At 46.6% G+C, this 22112-nt stretch overlaps 1 protein-coding gene across 11 annotated transcripts in view; it reads left to right on the top strand.

Moving 5' to 3' along the window:
• The window catches only part of BRSK2 (BR serine/threonine kinase 2), a 322400-nt gene that overhangs the window by 190706 nt on the left and 109582 nt on the right, over positions 1-22112 (top strand). The window lies entirely within an intron of this gene.

A 22112-nucleotide genomic window follows, 5' to 3' on the forward strand; every position in this document is an offset into this window, starting at 1 on the left:
AGTTCCTGTTGGGCATTGTGAGCATTTGGGGGTTGCATCCCAGTCAGACGAACATCATCTTCCTCCCTTGCAGCTCTGCCAGGGCATTTCGGCTTTGCCTTGATCTCCCATCCCGGGATACCCACAGGGAACCACAGATTTAGTTGATGTCATCCCTCTCATCACCTCTCCTGATCTTCTCCCTTTTCCCATTGCACCGTCTGAACACCTCATTATTGCGTGGGATGTTGTATCTCTGGTGATGTGGCTGAACCTCCTGTATGCCTGGACGCAAAGTCACCCAGTTAATTTTGCTTTGGGCTGGGGCTGCACTGAAACCTATAACTGCAGCAGGCAGAACGCGAACACACGAGGCCGATACGTCACCAGAGCTTTTTCTCCTGCTTTCCGTGTTTTCCAGGCCTCTTCCTGTCATTTGCATCAAGCAAAAACCAGTACGAAGAACTTGGTAGTCAGTTACAGGGAGAAGTGTTTTGATTCACTGCTGATCCTGAAGTGCAACATTTTAAGAGGAGAGGAAAGAAATAGCCGCTCTTGTAACCTTTATTTTGTTCTTGCCGTTCCTGCGAAGGGATCGGGAAGGCCCTTTACGGAGGCTGGGGCACTACTTAGTGCTTTCCCATCCCCCTGGTGCACAGATGACGGATCGCGCAGCTGCACATGCGCTCTCTTTCTCTCTCCGATGATCGTTACGTTATTAGCCCTGTTCTGGAGAGCAGCAGTATTTAGGATTGGGCAAGGATGCCTTCAGGATGCACATTGATTTGCTCATAAAACAGGAGGGATAGAGGGAGTGAAAAGTGAGGGACTGCGAATTGGGTCAGACAGAAGCTTCCAAAAAGCTTAGCTTATTTGTAGAAGAGAAGAAGCAGCCAGAATAACAAACCATAGGACAGTGAAATTGATTCCCCGTTCCCTCTTCATCATACCCTCCTCCGGGTAAACCTGTTTCGGTTGATAGTGAATATTTCATGCAGTGCTGAGTGCTTTCCGAACTGTGGTGTCCTAGTTTTTCCACCTCCAGCCCCAAAGGAACGTTTTTACATCATGGAGCTTTATTTTTGGGAAGGGGAGGAGGGAGCGGAGGCTGCAGGCTTGCAAAGAAGACGGCAACAGAGAGTGGTTCAGAGAACAGCTTGGCTCTGATGTCTCAGCTGAGAATCTCACCTCCGCTCCTTTGCTCCCTCGAGAAAGCTCAGTGAAAAGGGTTGGCTCCCAAGGGGCTGGAGCGTGGTTCCACTCGGAATAAAATAACCCTAAAAATGGCACCCTGCCTCTGCCTGGGTCTGCTCTCAGCGCACTGCCGTCGTCGTAGCTGCTTCGTTAGCTGCCAACAACAAGCTGTTGTTACTGTCAGCACTGCAGGTCCATACAGCTACCGAAGGGAAGAGCCGTGTCTGTTCTCCCTCATGCGCCAGCACCCAGAGGACTGCTTAGCTCCTCGCTGCATGTCAGCTGTCCCTTTAGGAAAGGGGAGGCACCAAGGCTTGTTCCTCTTTGCTCCCTCCCCACCTCCCCTCCATGTAGGAAGACCAGTAGGAGTTTGCAGGTGTGGCAGTGAGTCCAAAAGCCTCGTCCTGATCCGGTGCCCTCCAGTGTCAGAGTCTTTTGTGGTAGGCTTTAGGTTGGGCACGTTATGCTTTAAAGGAAACCCTCAAATCCTGCTGGGAACTTAAGAAGCAGGGTAGGGAGCAGTGTCATTCTGTCCCAATGTTTTATTCCCTCTTTTGAGATCAGTCTTTTAAAAGTTCCACATACGTTTTTATGAAACTGGTGGAAGTGCCTGCCTGAAACTGGGACCTTCCACACTACAGTGCCTGCAGCTGCCTCTGAAAGCACCACAGCAGAATAAACTGCCCCACTTATCTCCCAGACAGCTCGGAGTCTTGTGTTATCCCCCACCCCAGCAAACTCCGAAGGAGATTGGTATCCCAGACCCTGCTGTGGATTTGCATTTCACAAGCGCTTCTTCCCTTTAGGATAGGCAGAAGAGCTATGAAGCCTGGAAAAGTCCGAGCGCCTCAATATGCTTGCTTGTATCAGCCTCCTAAAAGCACACTTTACCTGACCAGCTGAATTAGCATCTACTGTAACCAAGATAGCAGCGCAGCGATTCAGAGTCTGACTCACCCCTGTTGCGGACTGCAAAGCCCAGCACTCGTGTTGCACGATTCCCTAGGTAGCCTCTTTTCTCCTACCTAGTCACGCTTGCCCTCTATGGTCACTGCCCATTATTAAGGGGCACAAACTGGCAGAGCTTTTTCCTCAGACCACTGAGCTGCAGCTCTAGATCCTCTGCTCCCCCGATGTTAGTCCACAATGTGAAGCGTTTGCTGTGTGGCTTGTTAGTCTGCAGCAAGCTGTGTTCATGGACCCTGAAGGACGTGGGACAGGAGCAAAGCACAAAAGTGCTTAGTTAATGCTTTAGATTTGCAAGATTTTGTTTGGTGCAAAAAACCCTGAAGAAGGTGGTGGTGCGTCCTTCTTCTTTGGTGGTTCTTATCCCCTTACAGGAAAGGAAGGGTGAAGGGAAGGGAGAGGAAAAATGGTTCTTTCGTGGTATGGCAGAGGCAAGAGGAGAGCTGCAGAATACCCCCAAAGCCTGCTCCACCTCCACAGCGTTACAAAATAGCAGTTCAGCAGGGGACACAGAGCACTTAGGGAAACTGCAGCTGAAACTAAGTGAACCTTTCAGTCTACTTATCACAGCATTTGCAGTCCCTGCTTCAAGGAGAAACAATAATAAATAAATAAAAAAAATATTGCAAAGTAGCTAGTATCCTAGAGCATTGGATGAAATAAAAAGTGACAAACAAACAAAATCACCAGCTCCTGCTTTAGAAACTGTTGTTAAAAATAAACCATCGTTCACTGCTGCAGTCCTGCCAGTTCCTCCCTGCTGAGAGCAGGAGACCCAGAATGCTGCCTATCTTTACACTCCCTGCGCATGTTGTATAGTTTAACAGCTCTCTCTGTTGTCATGACAAAGATTCCCTGCTTTTCAGCACGAAGCTTGCTCTATTATTTCTAGTCTACCTGTAATGCCGCCTGCCCTCCCTCCCAGCTTACGAGACACTGTATTTTCCTGTGCTCAGAGGGTGTGTGGTATCTCTGCTTGCTTCTGACTTACATGAGGACAGTTGCTGACTCCTGATTCCTTGCGTGGAGCCAGGGCAGTAGAGAAGAACACCAGCACCAACCACAATCAGGGGCTCAGCCGTGACAGCGTGCTTTGAACTTATATTTTGCTCCATATGACATATTGCAGACTTCGCCCCCCACTGCTTCATTCCCTGCAGGCTGTAAGTTGAGTTAGTGATGACATTTGAAACGTCATTTTTTGTCTGTGTTTGTCAGAGGGTGTGTCTTAGCACATGTCCTGGCATCCTAGGCGCTGTAGCTGTGTTTAAAAACAAAGCAAAGGACCATCTCTGACCTGAAGCATTTACAGTCTAAACAGGCAATGCATTTAATAGGGCAGAAAAATGTGGGAAAAGTCAAATATCTTACTGTCACCATTCTCTAAATAGTGAACTAAGGCACAGGTAGATTAAGTAACCCATCCAGGGCAAAAGAAGCTATCAAGAAAATCAGAAAGTGAAGCTAGACTTTCTGAATCCTGAATCAATGCCTCAACCTCGCACCGTCCCTTGTATACCCTGTCAGGGCAAGCCAGTATTCGTGCCATATTTCCCAGAGAGGTTTGCCAGAGTCTTTCCAGACCCAGTGAATCCAGACTAAGCTATGACATCCTTAGACAGCTCTATGGCTTCCTTTGGATATCATTTCAGATAATCATTCCAACTTTAACCCCACCCCATGAAACCTCCAGGTTTTAGGTGGTTATCATTTTGTTTAGAGATATGCCAAAGGTGGGTTTGGATGCAGACCTCGTTCAGATTCAAGTTTGGAACTATGTTTATACATGCAATAAAAGGTATTGCACCTTTTATTTCATTTTACTATTCTCTCTGTTTTATATGTGTATTTATGCTGAACAGTATAGATGTGTCCAGTATTTGGGGTGCTCTTCTTGAGGAATATGTAGAAGACGCTTGCTGTAATGAGACTGACTACTCCCACCTCCAGTGGGACCCCACAGCAGCCTCTCAGCACCTCCAAAATGTAGGACTTAGGCTTAGACTTTTCAGAGGGGCTCAACTTCCGTTATTAGGCCAGATTTTCATTAGACCCAGTCAACTATAGTGCCTAAGCAACTTGAAAATCCAATTTTTATATCGTGCCTAATTGGAAAGGGGATTCTTCTTAAAATCTTAGCTGTGGGTAGTTCAGCAGCTGAAAATCTGTCTCTAGAGTGCTTAAGTGCGGAGAACCCAAAATTACTGAACTTTTCGAAAATGTGGGTATTGCCTCCTGCTGCCACCAGCAGGAGAGCTGCCGGAGGGGAAGCATCCTTCCTTAAGGGGATTCCTGATGGGGGGAGTTGTCAGCATCTAATGAAGCTCCCACTGGCAGTACCTGAATTCCCAGAGGGAAACAAATACTAACAGTAAACAGTATTACAGAAGGCTTTTTAGTGTTTCTCAATGGTGATTTTTTTAGAATTATAATGATTACACGCTTGGGAAAAAGTACTCATTTAAGAAGAGGCTCTTTAATCCTAATGTAAGAAAATCCCCTGTGCTCCAGTTTGAAGAATATTTTTCTTGGGAATGAAAAGGGTGCTAGCACGTATCAAGGGCCTGACCCAAGTTATGTTAGCACCAGGAGGCTGCTTTACAGTGACTGACAGCAGTCCCCAGTGAGGACGATGTGCCAGCGAGGTGTTCAATGCTGATGCTTTCTAATACAGCCTGCCCACTCACATGTGCCCCGCAGGTCCTGGCACCGCCGTCCGTGTGATAGTGACACTGTTCTGAAGTGATTACTTGTTCCAGGGTCCCAAAGAAAAATTGCTTGGAAAGGACAAAGGAATGAAATACCAAAAGGGTGATGATCATTCCTGAAAAGACCACCTTGTGCCCGGCCACTCCCAGAGCAGGTCGGGGTGGCCACTGGAGGGAGAGAAAGGGTTGCAGCAGCAAGTTACCAACAAAGAAACATTAAATCCTCTCTCACTGGGTTTGAGTGGAGCTGTTGTTCGGGCAAAGTCCTGTGTGAAGGTAGAAGAAGCAGCACCTGGAGTGCATCAGAGCTGCTCTAGGAGCTTGTGGAAAGCAGTTAGTTTTCTTCATTTCTCTCTGGATTCCTGCTTCTTTCTATTTGTCCTGCAGGACAGAATGCCCACATTGTAAGGGTAATCTGTGACAGTGAAGGGGTTGTTGTTGTTGTTTGTGCTCAGCCAGTGCTGCAGAGGGAGTAGGAGCTCTGACATCACTGCATCTGCTTTGTACCAGCACATCAGGTCATGTGCAGCTCCCTCATTTTCCTGTTGATTAGTTGAAAAATGGGAACGCACCTTACATTTTGGAAATGCTTGGCAGTCCTGTTCTGGGTGCTGACTGATCTTTGGTTTGGAAAAGCTAGTACTGAAAGAGGACTTCCCTTTTGGTATTACATACTGCATTTTGTCAAGCAGTTGTGTTTGTCGGTAGCTTGAAGGGCACAGCCTGCTTTCTCAAGTCTCTCTGCTGCATTAGAGGGAATAGAGATAAAGACGCCTGTCTCTAAGGGTAAGTTAGAGTAGCCTCACAAATGCTCTGACTTATGTTTTGATTCCCATAGTTTTGTATTCCAGGGACGAAAGGAGAATAGCAGCTGTGCTTCACCCACCAGCTGGCACTTTCATGTGTCCCTGACGTATCTGGTGGGAAACTGGCACGGAGTCTTTAGTCCAACTCTGCAATGATTACAGTGACCTTTTGCATGGCAGGTTGCTTCCATGCATACATTTTAATGCCCTGGCTCTGCTGGAACATCAGCGTAACAGAGAGTGAGCCACAGCCACCGTGAGGACTGCAGTACAACTCTTTTTCCTGCTTTTAAGGTCAGAACCTATATTCCTCTGTCGCAGCACACACAAAAAAAAAAAAAGGTTGTTTCCCTTTAAAAGCAGTTGGGGAAGGGAGAAAAGCCTTGCGTAGCAAGGAGAAGACAACATCCTCAGTCTTTAGGTGTCTGCAGCGGTGGCAGTAGCAGTCGCATCCCGAATGATTAATGAGCAGGCAGGCTGGATGTGAGGAGCAGAGCACAAGCCCCGTTGCAGAACTGGCTGTGGGGATCCCCCAGGGAGAGGCGGGCTGCTCCGATACGGCAGAGGACTGGGGGCGGCTTACAGAGAGCTGATTGCACAGAAGGCAGCAGCTCTTAATGGTGCTGATGTCTTAATCGTTGGTGGCTTCGGCAAATACTTATCTCGCGCCCCCATACTGCTCCAGTGAACAAAGGACTTGAGAAACATAGCTTGACCCCTTGGCATGAGGTGGGTTTGGGGCTGGAAAAAGCAACTCTATTTAAAGAGGTGTCATAAGGGGAAGAGAAAAAGGAAAGAAGGGAATTCTCCAGCCCGGGTTAAAAATAAAATACAAATCCTATGTTAACCCCTTGCCGGATTCGTTCTGCTGGTTTAGGATCACTCCTGCAAAATGCAGGTGGTGTTTTGAGCAAAATGAGAGCATTTCTAGAAAGGTGCCCTGGTTTTCTGTAGCAGAACAACAGTATATATATGCCCTCCTAAGCTGCACAATAAACTGGCAGTGCTTGAGGAATAAAGTGATTGTTCAACTACATAGTCTATGCATCTGCTAGATCCCCGGTGCATTGTGAAAAGGGAAGTTTGCACAGGACTTGGAGACAGCCAGAAGGCCAAGAAAAGCAGCATGCAGCAGGGGTGACAGAACCAAAATGCTTATAAAAGTCATTCTGCCAAATAGGACTTCTGGTAAAATGCACACTCACCCATGAAGGCAATCCCGTCAGGTTGTCTAAAAACCTTTTGGTTGAATAAACAGTATGAGGGAGAAAAAAATAGGCTGGGCAGGCAGCTTCTGGCCTAAATTTGAAAATCAAAGTCATTCATTCATGTAAACCCTCTGCAGATTCTTGGAGTCCTGTTTCACCTCTGAGGTCCTAGGTTCACTTGTAACATCAGACACTTCTTCCAGAAGAAGGAAGCCTGCTGCAAACTGGGTGGTTAAGTGAATCCTCAGGTCTAAAGGAGATAATCAGCAGGGTGATCCCACTGAAGAGCTGAACGGAGGTGCTGACTCCCATCCGGCAGCTTGGAGAATATGCACACGTATCATGGAAAAGGATGAGGAAGAGCCATTACAGTTCAGATCGAGGAAGGGACACATGTATGCGCTACACATTTCCCTTCCCTCTACAAGGAACGTTGTCTTATTTGAAAATATTCAGACCACTTTCAAGGGAGGGCTGTTTGCTTTGGTTTTTTCCTCTTTTGCTTATTTCCTGTTTCAGATTTGAAGAACTGCTTCATAATTCGTTGATGAGAGTGTATCAGAGCTGTACACTTGTATATATTTTCCCTAAGTGAAGCTTCTGCTCATTCGTTTGAAGATAGAACTGATAAACTCAGGCCTTCAGTAGGAAGGCAGCAACCTCCTCTCCTGCGGGCTTTAAGCGACTGATCATTTGCAGATCATGAGCAAGACAGGGGATCAGAGAGACACAACAGTGCTTCAGGGATCCTGGTATGCCTGGAGAGTCCTAAATTATACCCTGTGGAGACATCTCAGGTTTCTCAAACAGGTTCCCACAGAAGGAAGAGGGACGACAGTGCCTAACTCCCTGGGTAAATGAAGACATGTCCAAAGGAATCTCGTCAAAAAAGTAGCTCTGCAAAATGCGTGTTTAATGGGTCAGAAGTAAGGACTATCCCCACTTCCTGGTTGGCCACCAAAAACATTCACATTGGCCACCAAGAGCTCTCAAACTAAATGTGTTACTCTCCTATAGGTTTGCTAGAAGTTACAAGGAAAATTTTTCCTCACCTTCTTTCATCAATTTGCTGTCTTTCTATTGCTTGCAGGTAGACCCTAGACTATATAGTAGCAGTGCAGACTAGAGCATGCACTTCAAACACTTTGTTGAAATAGAAATAAAATATTTTCTACAAGTTCGTGTCCCCACCCACCCTGAAGGAAACATGGAAAAGGTCTGGAAAATTGCAAGGAAAATCACTTCTGCCTCAGAAAAAAGTAGTATGGAGCAGAAAATGGTTTAGAAACATTAGCAAGCATAAAAATGCAAAACCAGAGGAGGAATAGTCAGAAAAAGGCTCTCACAGTCCCTAGGATTTCACAGAACGTGGTTGTTCTTGAGTGGCTTCTGTAGTGGCATAAGGAATCCAGTCCAAAATAAAGAACAGGCTCCCAGTTTGGATGTGTAACATTACCCTACTCTAAATACAGGAACGTGTGGGCAGCAGAATGATACCAAAGGACATGACAAAACTCTAGACAACCCTGAAGTCGTCCACTTGGGATGGAGTAAGACTGTTACCGAGGGAGAGAAAATTGCCTCAACTCTGTTTAACGTTTAGATCTCTGCAGAGAAGAGGGCTGGCCTCCTAAAATCATGACTCCTTATCAGCTGCGGTCCCAGCCTTTCTCACTGAACAGCACCCAGCAATAATTTTAGGACTCTCAGAAACAAAAGGGACTCGTCAATGTTGCTGTGTTCCTCTGGCAATCAAAGTGTGAGGCGGGCTTGGGGCAAACTTCCATAGAGCTTTCCTGAGTACCCTGCAAGGATGCTTTGCAGAAGTCTTTAGTTCACCTTGGCTCCTTGGACCTGCAAAACGTGTCCAGCACAGAGCAACTAAAAGAAAGTGCTGCCCTGCTGTCCCGTGGTGTCTAGCAACAAAGCACAGAAGGCACATCCTTTACCTGGAGTGCACATTTCCTACTCAGAGGAGGGACTGTGAATAGGAATTATTTCTGTTTCGGTGCAGGAATGAGCTTAAGGGTAGGAGGCAGTACAGAAATGAAACTTCTGACCCCCCCACAAATCCATATTGTACAGCAGTAGGATGCACTCTAATCCCTGCCATCATAGATATGTTAACGTAATGATCAGCTACCCCTAAATATCTTGAGGTTTTACATCCAAACTCACTGAGTTCTGTATGGTGCAAGGAGAGCATCTCTGTGGTACTTTCCTCCCAAATACGTTTGCGTAAGTCGGGATCCAACACATGCGCCTCGCAGCACGGGCACTCTTTCCTCCTATCTGAGGTTACTGCTGGGTTTCCTCAGCATGGCATCCGCCGCAGCAAGATTTTGGTGGGGTTTTTGTCCGTCCCGTGTTTGCGTGGGAGGCAGTATAAGCTTTCATGGAGAGAAAGGCTTTCTCCATTGGAAAGAAGGGAGCTAATTATGTCTCCTATAAAGAGATGTAGTTTGTTTTCTTTTCTGTAGAGGGATGTAGAGCATCCTTTGCCTTTTCATTCCAAAACTCTGTTGTGACCATATTGCTGAGTCTTGGAAAACTCCCCGATTCACAGGTTGGTTTTTGCATGTTCCAAACATCTGGGAACAAGGTTCAGCTGACTGATGAATGTGATCTCTGGCAGAAAATGCTGAAAAGTTGGGGAGGGAGGGGGGTACATCTAGCCCAGCTGTCCATTTCAAATATTGCTGTTTTCAAATTTAGCCTGCCATCTTCTTAGCAAATTGTTTGCGAGCACTTTTAAATCTGCACATGTAAGTGTTATCATAAGTATTTGGCAAGTGCAAGGGATTTTGAATGAGATTGTGAGATGAGGATGCCTGTATATGTGCCAAAGCATCCCAAGGTGTACAGGCCTAAGATGGTATGATTTAAGTGAACCCCAATTTTCAAATTTTCTTCTGTTTTTGGAATGCTTGCTCTGCCACTTTCAGGAATAGCTGGAGTAAGCACGTCCAGCCAAGTCAATTCTTTTCAGAGAATTTAGCTTATTTGCTTATCGTTAGAACTTTCCTGTTGCTTTCTTTATGTAATTTTTGAGTCATTAGCACTTTCTTTAGCGATGCGTTATCGCCTGACATAACAAAGTGTTGCATCCCATCTTTGCTCCTCATCAGAAGCCAAATAGCTTTGAACTCTATATTAGATGTGTTGCGTAGGGCAGATACAAAGGAATGGGAAGAGACTCAAGTAAGCAATGGCACTTAAAGATGACTGTTCTGAAGATGCACGACCTGCAACAACACTTCAGAAATAATGAAAATACCACCTTCCTCGAGTTTAAAATGCCTTAATTTCTGTACTCTTCCCGGTCTCCATGCAATAGTGTGTGTTGGTGAGTGCATCTGCACTGCAGTATACCACTTGTCATAAACATGTAGGTTGCTTCGGAGTGACACAGGTAGTTCAAGGGAGGAAGTTTTCTATGCTGCAGAAGTGATTGTCACTATGTGGAAAAGACGATCTGTTTTAGGATAGGGAGTGCTTTTGGCTATCGTTTAGTATGGTGAAGCTGAAGAATTCACCTTTAGGACTCAGAAAGGCTCAGAAATACTGCAGGATCTGGGGATAATGTTCAAGGCGTAGATTCATAAATAGCAAGGCAGTCCTCATATTACAAGACCCATCTCTAGGGGCTTAGAACAAAAAGATGGAATTTGCCATTCATTGCTGGCTGACTCTGGTCTCATTGAGCAGTAAGAATCCCATGAACTTTGAGATAAAGAGGTAGGCCAATGCTAAGTACTTCTGAAAGTCCAACCAGACTGAATAATGTATGGGAAAATATAATGAAGTTGTGGAAAACAATTGTATTCAGCTGCAGAGAGTATGCTGGACCCTTCCTTAAGGGCATGGCCAGAGATATCTGAGGCCTCCTTTCTCAAGGAGGTTTGGATAATGTGGAGAAGGAATGACTTGGCTTATCCTCATCACCTGTTCTGAGATGCCCGAGAGCCTCTCTTTACAATGTTGTTTGTAAACCTCCCTTGCCAAGAGGTTTCATGATCCTAATATTGATGTTGATAGGCTGCAAGATGTCATCAGCACCTCCAGCAATAAGGGACTGGTGTGTGATGGGAAGGATATGAGAAGAGCAGAGATAAAATAACTGAGAAACAAAATGTTCCTTCGTTGCTGTCTTTGATCTCTTAACTCCCAGCTGTGAGAGATCCTGGATGCTGATGGCAGCAATCGACTAATTTTCTGCTGCTTCTGTTGCTTGTACAAAACAGAGGAAGACGTTGTCTTCACTGAGGGGAGTACAAGCCTTGCTGTAATGTCTTCTGTTGCAGGCTGAACCTGAGGAGAGACGGGGAGTGAGCACAGGCAGCCTCAAGACTGAGGCAAAATACGCAATTTTATTTCTTCCTCTCCTCTCTCTTTCTGCCTCTTGCTTTGTACTACAATTCCTGCCTTATTAGCCATGCTTTTGCAGATTAAAACCCGATGGAAAGCTCCCGGCCAGCGTTGCTATCTTTGCTGCGTCCCTGAAGCTGAAGGAAGAAATCAGCAGAAAGGCAGGCACCATGGACAAAGCTGTTGCGTCACAGCTAGCATCATCTTGAAAGCTTGTGTCATTTCTCAGCACTGATGTGCAATAGTTGAAGGGAGGGGACAGTTTTACAATAGCCGTTTAACTGTCCACCAGTAGTTTACTCCTGACCTGGGACGGAGGCTGAGTCCATGAAGCTGATTTTGCTGTCCGAGTCACCAAAGAGCTGAGAGTAACAGGCTCTGAGCCTGTCTGCTGTCGGCTAAATCCAAACAGGTAGCCCAGAGGTGAAGATACTGAGAGGTCACTGCTGATTTCCCATGCTGTTCAGTCCTGACTTGCAAGATATGAAAAGACATGCTTGTGGTTGAGGTGGGTCTGCATTAAAAAGTTATAATCCCACGTATAGATGAGTGGGCAGGGGTGTTTGGAACTGAAGTGCCGGTTCATGTCGTTATGGAGATACACCAGTTATGGTCAAGTCGTTATAGAGAGACACTGAACAAGGGTGTTCCTCAGACACAGTCTATGCTCAGAGCGCTTATTTTATGGACAAAGCAGACTAATTTCAATGTCACGGATAAGAATAAGTAGTTCTTGGGATCAGCATCCCTAAGATGAGATGGACAAAGAAGTGCTAACGTAGAGCTGGTGCACGTCAGGCGGGAGCTGCTGTTCATGCTGCAGTGCGATAGAAACTGTTGCCGACCTGCTGTGGTAGAAGAGCCGGGCTGAAGGGTTGCTCGGCCTCCCTGAGTACGCAGCCGCTGGCTCCACAGCGTGGAGCTCCGCAGCTGCCGATTCCTCTGCCTGCAGCTGCCAGGCCTCCCCTCAAGGCTCCCTGTTTATTGCAAAGCGAAGTGCAAACATGAACTTTGTGAGTCTGTGTTGCCCTTGGCCTTTTCACAGTTCCTGGATGAGGTCCCTGCTGCTGTTTGTCTGGGATCGTATCCCTCTGGGAGGTGCAATTGTGCTTCAACAGCGTGTTTAGAAAATGGAAACAAAGGGGAGAACTGTGGCTTGTTTCAGTCTCTGCTTCCGTCACTGCCAGCTGTGAGGGACTATTGGGATGGAGAATCCCTTCTAGATACCAACCATTTGTATCTCGCTGAGTTTATTAACTCAGCTGAAACAAGATCCTAATATACAAGTACATACAAATACCCATCTAACGAGTCAAGGGGCACCCAAAAGTGAAGTACAGGAGAATACAGTAGAATAACAAAAATCATATTATCTGTTTTCCACTCTTTGAAATTATTGATATCGTTAGGCTTGTTGTGGCATGGGGCAAGGCAGGGATGGCGTCTGGCATTCTGCCTCCAATGTCCGCAAAGCTCCAGCTATTCTGCCCGCTCCTGGAGCATGTTACCTGCATTATTTCTTAGGGAACCAGAGATGGCCATTAAGGAAAGATGTAGAGAAGGAAACATCAGCAATCCTATTGATTGCTTCTGGAAGAGTATTAGGGAGAAAGTGTAAAGGACATTTGTGTAAGACAATGCCAAAGAGCCAAACAAGGCCAGTGTGACTAATGGAAAAAAAGAGGAAGAGGGAGAAAGAGGCTAGCCGAGACACATAGGAAATGGTGGACAGTTTATCCTTTGAAGCTTTTCCAAAACTGTGCTTTTAAATTTCTCTTCCTACTGATGGCGGACTCCCTTAAGGATCCAGTCCATGGTACTGGCAGCATCGCTTCACTGTCTCAGGCCCTTTCCTGGATCCTCTTGGGAACCCCACTGCCTTATCGTCTCCTCAACCAACGCTCTCAGAAGCTCTACACTACATTTTTGGCAGAACGTTATGCTGTGCTGTGCTATGCCTCCTCCTTTGTGCTTGCCTGTATTCCCTTAGTGGGATTCAGCATCTCCTGCATCCTCCACCCACTCTTTGGCTCAGACATTCCAGTGTTGTGTTTGGTACTGCCCATATTAAATCTATAATGTCTCAAATAATACAAGGAGCTCTGCACTTGCATTATTTGAATTCTCTGTACCCCTCAGTTGTGTAGCTTGTTTCTCCTCTGTGTGTAGTGACTGCTTTTCCGTAGCTGAACATAGCAGCCCACAAGGCATTAAATGTTCTTGAATATACCTTCTACCTTCAGTAGAACTAACTTACTGGGGGAAGATGAGTTATGAATTGCACTCCTTTCCTGCGCTTCTGCACAGGACCTGTTGGCTCCTGCTCTTGCGTTCTTAAACACACACATCCCTGAAATGAGCCAGGCCTAAGGTTGTTGGTCCTTCAGGGGGAAAAAGCCGCAGGTGAGTACTGGAGTACTGGAGTACTCACCTGGGAGTACTAGGGCTAGACTTAAATTGCTCAGTTTGGGGTGAGCACTGCAGGTCTGGCATGGCAGCTCACACGAGAGGGACCGAGCATGCTGCTTCGGAGCAGCCTGTATCGGTGTTTGCGCAGGCTTGGCTGTGGCTGCTGGTTTGGGGTGGCGGCTTTCTCATAAACACTGGGCCGGCTGCACGTGAGTTAGGTTTTTTCCCCTAGCAAAAAAACCAGCTGTGCAAACATTCTGCTTCGGGTCAAAGAAAACACAGTGCGCATTAACATTAAAAACAGGATAAGGAGGGGAAAAGAAAGGCAAGTCAAAGATCAGGTTATTTCTCCTGCAGAGTGGCTGTTGGTTTATGTCCTGTGTCCTGCAGTACTCAGCGATGGCAGCCAGGATGTGGCACTTACCGAAGGTGACAGGAGGCACGGGGAGGCTATTTGCCTTCCGGTGTAAGGGGCCAATCCTGCTGACTGCTGGCAGAGACTTGCACGTCAGTCACTCGTTAGCTGTGTACCACCGGGCAGCAGATAATCTCAAGTGCTGAATGAATAAATCCACTCCTTGTCAGCTCCCATCAGTGTCTCTTGCATGAAGCCCTGATGCTTCTTAAAGAAGCATACGCTGCAGATAAGCCTAAGTGCCATATTTACTTGGTAGCCTATGGGAGAGCGCGGAGGAACTCTGCAGGTGTTAACTACCGAGTTAAACCGTGAAGTTCCTGGGTAGGATTTTCCATGGTTAGATAACCTGTAGGATCCAAGCGCCGTCACTTCAAGACCTTGGAGTCAATATGCCAGGCCAAGAGTTCCCTCCCGTTGTGGAGGTGCATTGGCACCAGCAGAAAGGATTTCCGAGAAAATTCTCATAGTGTTTGTTTGGCTGACTTCATACCCTCAGACTTTATGCCAAATTTTGAAATTCAGTGGAGCTTTAGAGTTGCAGTTTTGAAGGGACTATGGAAAAATACTTGTTTCGATAAAGACAAGTAGAAACTGACATTCTGTTATAATAGTAGTTTGTGGAAAATAAATTTCCCTACTACAGCTTCATGGTATAGAAGTTTGCACATGCAAATTTTAACATCAAATATGCATCTCACTTGCTTCTCACACATACCTATTTTCATTTTCGTTTATGGGGAAATAGCTTTCAGAAGCACACATGCAAACAAAAATTGTGGTGGAATGAGCCCATAATAGAGCTTTCAATAAAATGAGGAATTGCTCAGCTTTCCAGTAATTTTGTCTGTTTGTTGTAAGTATTTTGAACAGCAGTGTGTAGCTGCCTGATTCTGTGGAAATCTAAGTCTAGTTTCCCCCCTCGTTTATCCACTTTTTATAAAATCTTCTTGTAATTACTAGTACTTAGCAGAAAACCTGAATTCATGTTAAAGCATTTAATTAGTCAAAATTGTGTAATAGAAGATTTCTTCCAGATACCACTTAATGATCATTAGAGGGTCTGATTCAAAGCCCACTTAAGGCAATTGATGCCTGTTGTTGACTTCAATACATTTTGAATGTGGCTCAGTATATGCAGAAATGTGAAGCTAATGGCTACAATAGCAGCAGGAAATACTCTCTGTAGATGGACAACTTCTGTGGTTCTGCGTTTGCTTCCGTAATGGCCTGCTGAAGAAGTTTTGGATAAATGTAATGAAAGGCCACTTTAAGTGAAAAACCAACTAAATTCAGAGCTGCAGAGGAACATATTTTAATGTTTAATTATTTAAAACCTGATTTTTTCCCACTTCTACTCTGTTTATGCTCCCACTGAAATTAAGGATGCAACTGATACAATGTGGTATTGCTTAGATTTGGTAATGGTTTAAGTTTGTTTGGAAGAATGATATCCTCACAGCAGCGATTCTACAGGACGTACAGTTACTTGTTCTATAAAGCCATTTCTGCTTTAATGCTGTTCTCTTCTGATTTCAAGAGTAGCGTATTTATTCTGTGATTATGGGAAAGAGTGAACAGGTGACCTAGATGGTCTTTACCAAAGCCAGTCATTTTTCACCATTTTTAATTTTCAGTCCCACATAACATGGAAGCACAAGTACCAAATTAATAAAATCCCAGGGTCTGCTCCTGGGATATTTCTGTTACGGCAGGAATGCAGACTTTCCACAGAACTTGAGATTAGTTTCTTCCTATCCGATACCTTTGGTTTTGCCACTTCAACTCAGTGAAGTATCACAGTGATTTACTTTCTGCTTTCTGTGCTCTCATCATGGAAATGCAAATTACTGCACAGCAGGCCAGACATTGGAGAAAGCAGGCACTTTGGTACAAGGTTTCCAGCCTGAGTTCTAGCCTGAGGGGTTAAATGAGCATCCAAATCTCTGACCTTTGAAGGTCATCCTGAGTCTAAATAATTCTGAACTCAGAGAAGGTTCATGTCCAGGTTGAGTTTCTAGTAACTGAAGGACAGCCATGAGTTCTGAAAAGTATTTCATTAATTACTTCAAAGCAAAGCAGAGTCAACATTAGAGAGCTTGATTTTCACATGAAAACCTACCACCCCCACCACTCTTCCACCATTTTGCTCTGAGTAGGAAAATCAGCACAACACATCTGCAGCCTGCAGGGGTTTGTTGCCCCTCGCCACTTCTGCAGCTCCAGACTTCCTTCTCAGGCCAGCATTTTGAGCAATATGGGAGCCGCTGATGTCAATGGAGAAAGAGAGAGCTTTATGGTGTGTTGCTGGTGAACTTCAAAGCATCCGAGGAGAAATGTCATCTGCTCTCCCCCAGCTTTTTAGGCATAGGTGTTCTTTGAAAACACTGCTATTAATGACTGTTGCATCGTGCTTGCACAGATTTGGTGGATAAAACACAGCCTGGTAATATGAGACAGCTGTTCACTTCATTTTTCAAGTTCTCACAGCATGACATGCGTGATAGGCGACCCAGTTGTTACTGAGCAAGTGAGTACAAGAGAAAAAGAAACTTTCTTCATCACTGAGACAAAGTTTTAGACTCCCTCGACCTGCCCTCCTTGCCCTCTAGGTGAATTAGCATCCCATGTGTCTCTGAGTCGGAAGGCAAGAGAGCAGAGCACTTGTCGCCAGTGAAGACTGTGCCGCCGAGATGGGCTTAAACCAGAGGGAAGTGATTTCCTCTGGGGGCAAAGGAGGGTGAAGCAGAGACGGAGGAGAGGGAACCAGATTTTGCATTATTCCTCTAAGGGTCGCGTTGCCCCCGTGTTGCACTTTGTCATTAGCTGAATCGCTGGAGCATCCTGTCAAATCAGCCTCCTGCGTAGATTTTTAAAACCTCTAATTGGCACCTGCAAGGTTACAAGCTAGCGATGTGTCTCCATTTGCCCTGCACAGCCTTTTACAGCTCTTTCCCCCGGCTCCAAGGCACTGGAGGGCTGCATAGTCAGTAACCTACCGTGGTATGAGGCAATCCAGGCTGTAGTTGGGACCCTGTGACGTGACCCAGTGTTTGTGTGACAGAGAAAGCTTCACTTTTTCCCTTTCTCTTTTAACTATTATGCAAATGTTTCTCCATGTTTCCTGTTTATGACAGACTCTGAGCCTCCCTAGACAGGCTATTCTGAGCTTGGCCTGCTTTCTGGTAATTGCATCTGCATTAAAGCAAACACCCCTGCAGGGTTTCTCCATTCCCCTGTCCTTGCCAGCTCTGAGCTGGACAGCACTCCATGGCTTGCAAGCACAGGGATGCGCAAAAAAGGCATGCCGAGGGCCGGCAAGGCTCTGGGAAGAAGGCAAAGCTGCGTGCTATTTCAGACCTCTTTTATTTTGCCAGTGAGTTCAGATATCTCTCCTTTGCTAATGACACGGTGGCTGCTGGGTCCTCCTGAGCCATGCATCAGTAAAATCACTATTGAGATCTACAGTCTGTGTCCAATCCGTATCAATTACTGGCTTCTCTGTGAGGATATAAAAAATGAGTAGGATCCGGGAGAGTCACCCATTACTAATGACCGCAGTAGTAATTTTGAGAAGGTGGTCCGTTGCACGTTTTTGTGAACTGTTGTTTTTCTTTGGAAGGGAAAAGAGGCAGGACACTGCTGTAAGATTTTTGAGGATGATCTTTACCAGATTGCTGTTTAGAGAGCTGGGAATCTGTAGTTCTTGAAATAATACAGCCATTAGTGTCTTGCTCCTCTACACGGGGCCAAGGACTGGACTATGAGAAGTACAGTAATGACACTTTTCCTTCATAAAGCCCCTTTTCACTGAAGGATTATACAAAGTCTTACTGAGATGAGTAGATTAGTTTTGTCCTTTTGGTTTGCAGCTAGAAGAGGTAGCAGACGGTGGAAAGCTGCCTGCTGCCTGCGCTGGAGTGGTGCAACACACCACTGAACGGAATACATTGTAGTGAAATGCTGCCAGGCACATCAAGCCAGCTGCTTTCTGCATACCTGGGGTTGAAATCAAGACCGCTGAAACTCTATTTCCTCTCAGGATGTAGTTCCCAGGAAGTTAAAAATATGCACAGAACACCCCACACTCACACACTTAAAATGATGAAAGTAAAGTAACTCAGGTTATTTCTTTTTAATTGGTTCCTAGCATAAATCTGTAGGTAATAAATAGATACTTGCTTTCTGCTTTGATTTTCCCGTATTGAACATAGGCCATGCGGTGCCGTAACTGAATTCCCTCCTCCAATCATAGAATCATTAAGGTTGGAAAAGACCTCTAAGATCATCGAGTCCAACCGTCAACCCAATCCCCCCATGCCCACTAAACCAGGTCCTTAAGTGCCTCATCTACACGTCTTTTAAATACCTCCAGGGATGGGGACTCAACCACTTCCCTGGGCAGCCTGGTCCAAGGCCTGACCACTCTGTCAGTAAAGAAATTTCTCCTAATGTCCAATCTAAACCTCCCCTGGCACAACTTGAGGCCATTTCCTCTCGTCCTATCGCTGTTACTTGGGAGAAGAGACCAACCCCCACCTCGCTACAACCTCCTTCCAGGTAGTTGTAGAGCGCGATGAGGTCTCCCCTCAGCCTCCTCTTCTCCAGGCTAAACAACCCCAGTTCCCTCAGCCGCTCCCCATCAGACTTGTGCTCCAGGCCCTTCACCAGCTTCGTTGCCCTCCTCTGGACACGCTCCAGCACCTCCATGTCCTTCTTGTAGTGAGGGGACCAAAACTGAACACAGGATTCGAGGTGCGGCCTCACCAGTGCCCAGTACAGGGGCACGATCACCACCCTGCTCCTGCTGGCCACACTATTTCTGATACAGGCCAGGATGCCGTTGGCCTTCTTGGCCACCTGGGCACACGGCCGGCTCATGTTCAGCCGCTGTCGACCAGCACCCCCAGGTCCTTTTCCTCCGGGCACTTTCCAGCCGCTCTTCCCCAAGCCTGCAGCGTTGCCTGGGGTTGTTGTGACCCAAGTGCAGGACCCGGCACTTGGCCTTGTTGAACCTCATGAATTGGCCTCGGCCCATCGATCCAGCCTGTCCAGGTCCCTCTGCAGAGCCTTCCTGCCCTCCAGCAGATCAACACTCGCGCCCAGCTTGGTGTCATCTGCAAACTGACTGAGGGAGCACTCGATCCCCTCGTCCAGATCATTGATAAAGACATTGAACAGGACCGGCCCCAGCACTGAGCCCTGGGGAACACCGCTCGTGACCGGCCGCCAACTGGATTGAACTCCCTTCACCACAACTCTCTGGGCTCGGCCGTCCAGCCAGTTTTTTACCCAGCGAAGAGTGGACCTGTCTAGGCCGTGAGCCGCCAGCTTCTCTAGGAGAATGCTGTGGGAGACAGTGTCAAAGGCCTTACTGAAGTCCAGGTAGACCACATCCACAGCCTTTCCCTCATCCACTAGTGGGTCACCTGGTCATAGAAGGAGATCAGGTTGGTCAAGCAGGACCTGCCTTCCATGAACCCGTGCTGGCTGGGCCTGATCCCCTGGTTGTCCCGGACATGGCTCGTGAGCGCCCTCAAAACGAACCGCTCCATGATCTTCCCTGGCACCGAGGTCAGGCTGACCGGCCTGTAGTTCCCCGGATCCTCCTTCTGGCCCTTCTTGTAGATGGGCGTCACATTGGCGAGCCTCCAGTCGTCCGGGACCTCCCCAGTTAACCAGGACTGCTGGTAAATGATGGGGAGTGGCTTGGCAAGCTCCTCCCCCAGCTCCCTCAGTACCCTCGGGTGGATCCCATCCGGCCCCATAGACTTGTGAACGTCCAGGTGGCGTAGCAGGTCATTAACTGCTTCCTCTTGGATTATGGGGGGTTTATCCTGCTCGCTGTCCCTGTCTTCCAGCTCAGGGGGCTGAGAACCCTGAGGATACCTGCTCTGACTATTGAAGACTGAGGCAAAGAAGGCGTTGAGTACCTCAGCCTTATCCTCATCCTTGGTGGCAACGTTCCCCCCCGCATCCAATAGAGGATGGAGATTCTGCTTGGCTCTCTTTTTGTCATTAATATGTTTGTAAAAACATTTTTTATTATCTCTCACGACAGTGGCCACGTTGAGTTCTAGCTGAGCTTTTGCCTTTCTAATTTCCACTCTGCATGACCTAACGAGATCCCTGTACTCTTCTTGAGTTGCCTGCCCCTTCTTCCACAAGAGATAAACTCTCCTATTTTTCCTAAGTCCCAGCAAAAGCTCCCTGTTCAGCCCGGTCGGTCGTCTTCCCCGCCTGTTCTTAGGGCATATGGGGACAGCCTGCTCCTGCGCCTTTCAGACTTCCTTCCTGAAGAACGTCCAGCCTTCCTGGACCCCTGCTTCTGAATCACTCTTCTCAGGCTTTAGGATAGTAGCCAAGCAGGACCCTGACTGGATGCTGCCATCCGTCACTCACTTGGTCTGAACGTACATTGCCACTGCACCTACCAAGAGGTTTTTCAGAATTCAATCTCCGATGCAGTTGGACAGCCCATCTGCAGGGAATTTCATCCTTCACAGGCAGGATATCCCCCAGGAGAGAGAACGGGGTTGGATGATCCCTGCCATAGCTAGTGCAATGGTCACATTCCCCATGAAATACTTGGTCTCCCCATCCAAAGGGAACTTTGTTGGAGTTCCAGTTTCTGAGCAGCTGTGGTACATGGTGCTGATGGTGAACCTCAGTTCTACTGGAAGAGTGGTATGGGAGTGGGTCCTCCTTCTGTTTTGTTTTTCTTCATTCTTGAAGCAAATCCAACTTTACCAATTATAGGGCTGAACAAGCCCTCTGCAAATATCAGTGCATGTCTTGTAAGAGGAAAGAGTAACAGGTCTTTTTGAAGAGGAGACAAAAATGGGATAAACTAGCTCTCCCCCTGTTTTTTTGGTGGAATAGCTGTACCGTTGAAATCTACCCAGCTTTCGTTTCCTATTTCTATAAGCGACTTTCATCTAAGTGCTGGTCATGAGTAAGTTACGCCTACAGAGCTGTCACCATCGAGTACTGTGTATCACTGAATTCATAGCAGTTCTGGCAGTGCTGAACTGCATACATACATGTTTACATGCATGCGCATGTACATACTTCATTCCATTAGGGCTTCCTGATAACTTTTTTCTTCCTCACGTCTCTGAAGGAGCTATTTCCAGAGATCCCAAGTATGGAAGTGGATCTCTCAGATGACTTTTGACTCTGCAGAGAGGAATAAGTGTCTCTGGAATTCTAAGACTGACACACGTACAAACACCCTTTCCTCCATCCTGATAGGTGAGGAAGGCCAAGGCTGATGTGGTGCGAGAGTTGGTTTTGTGTGGTGACGTGGAGGAAGAGAGATCTGGGCTGATAACCAACACGCTGGGAAATCCTCCTCCTCTGCACAGTGCTGGAAAACTACCACTTTCTAATTTCCTGCCGAGTACCTTACTGGCATTCAGGGAAAGTTGTCTGTGTTCAGGCTTAGCCGAGGATGGTATCTCAGGAAATTAAAGGACATCAAGAACTAAAGGTATACTGGGGCAAGTTCCTAATTACTCGTCTGATCCCTGCGGGGGAGATGTTCAGAGATGGTTTTGTAGTTTGTTCATGTTTTGTTTGTTAGCATAGCAGCTCCAGGACAATCAGTTATTTGAAGGACTGGAAGAAAACCTACCTAGTCGTCCTTGTTTGCTTCCTTCGGTCTTTTTCCTGCCTTTGTGGATTCCTGGAAATTTGTCATGCCCGACTGTGCAATGCTTAGACTGCATCTTGTTGCAGAGTTTATTTCAGTAATCTACAGTCTCCACAGTGCTACATTAATTCCCTTCGAGTTAGCCTAGGTCGAATCAGAGTGGTTACAGTGTGGCTTTGAGCAGCACAGAGCAATTTTACTAGCAGCTGAGGAATTGCACTGACTCCATCTCCGATGAACACCTTTAGTAAATTCAAGTTAAAAGCACCATGGCAGTCATGATAGAAATTTTGGGTAAGAACAGGGCTTGCGCTAGTTACAAGGACTTAGTCGCAACGTGTTAACGCCGTGTTGAAGACACTCTTAGAAGTAGTCATGCTCAGACAGATTGGGAGTTGAGAGAAA

Source organism: Calonectris borealis, chromosome 14, assembly GCF_964195595.1.
Source record: "Calonectris borealis chromosome 14, bCalBor7.hap1.2, whole genome shotgun sequence".
NCBI lineage: Eukaryota > Metazoa > Chordata > Aves > Procellariiformes > Procellariidae > Calonectris > Calonectris borealis.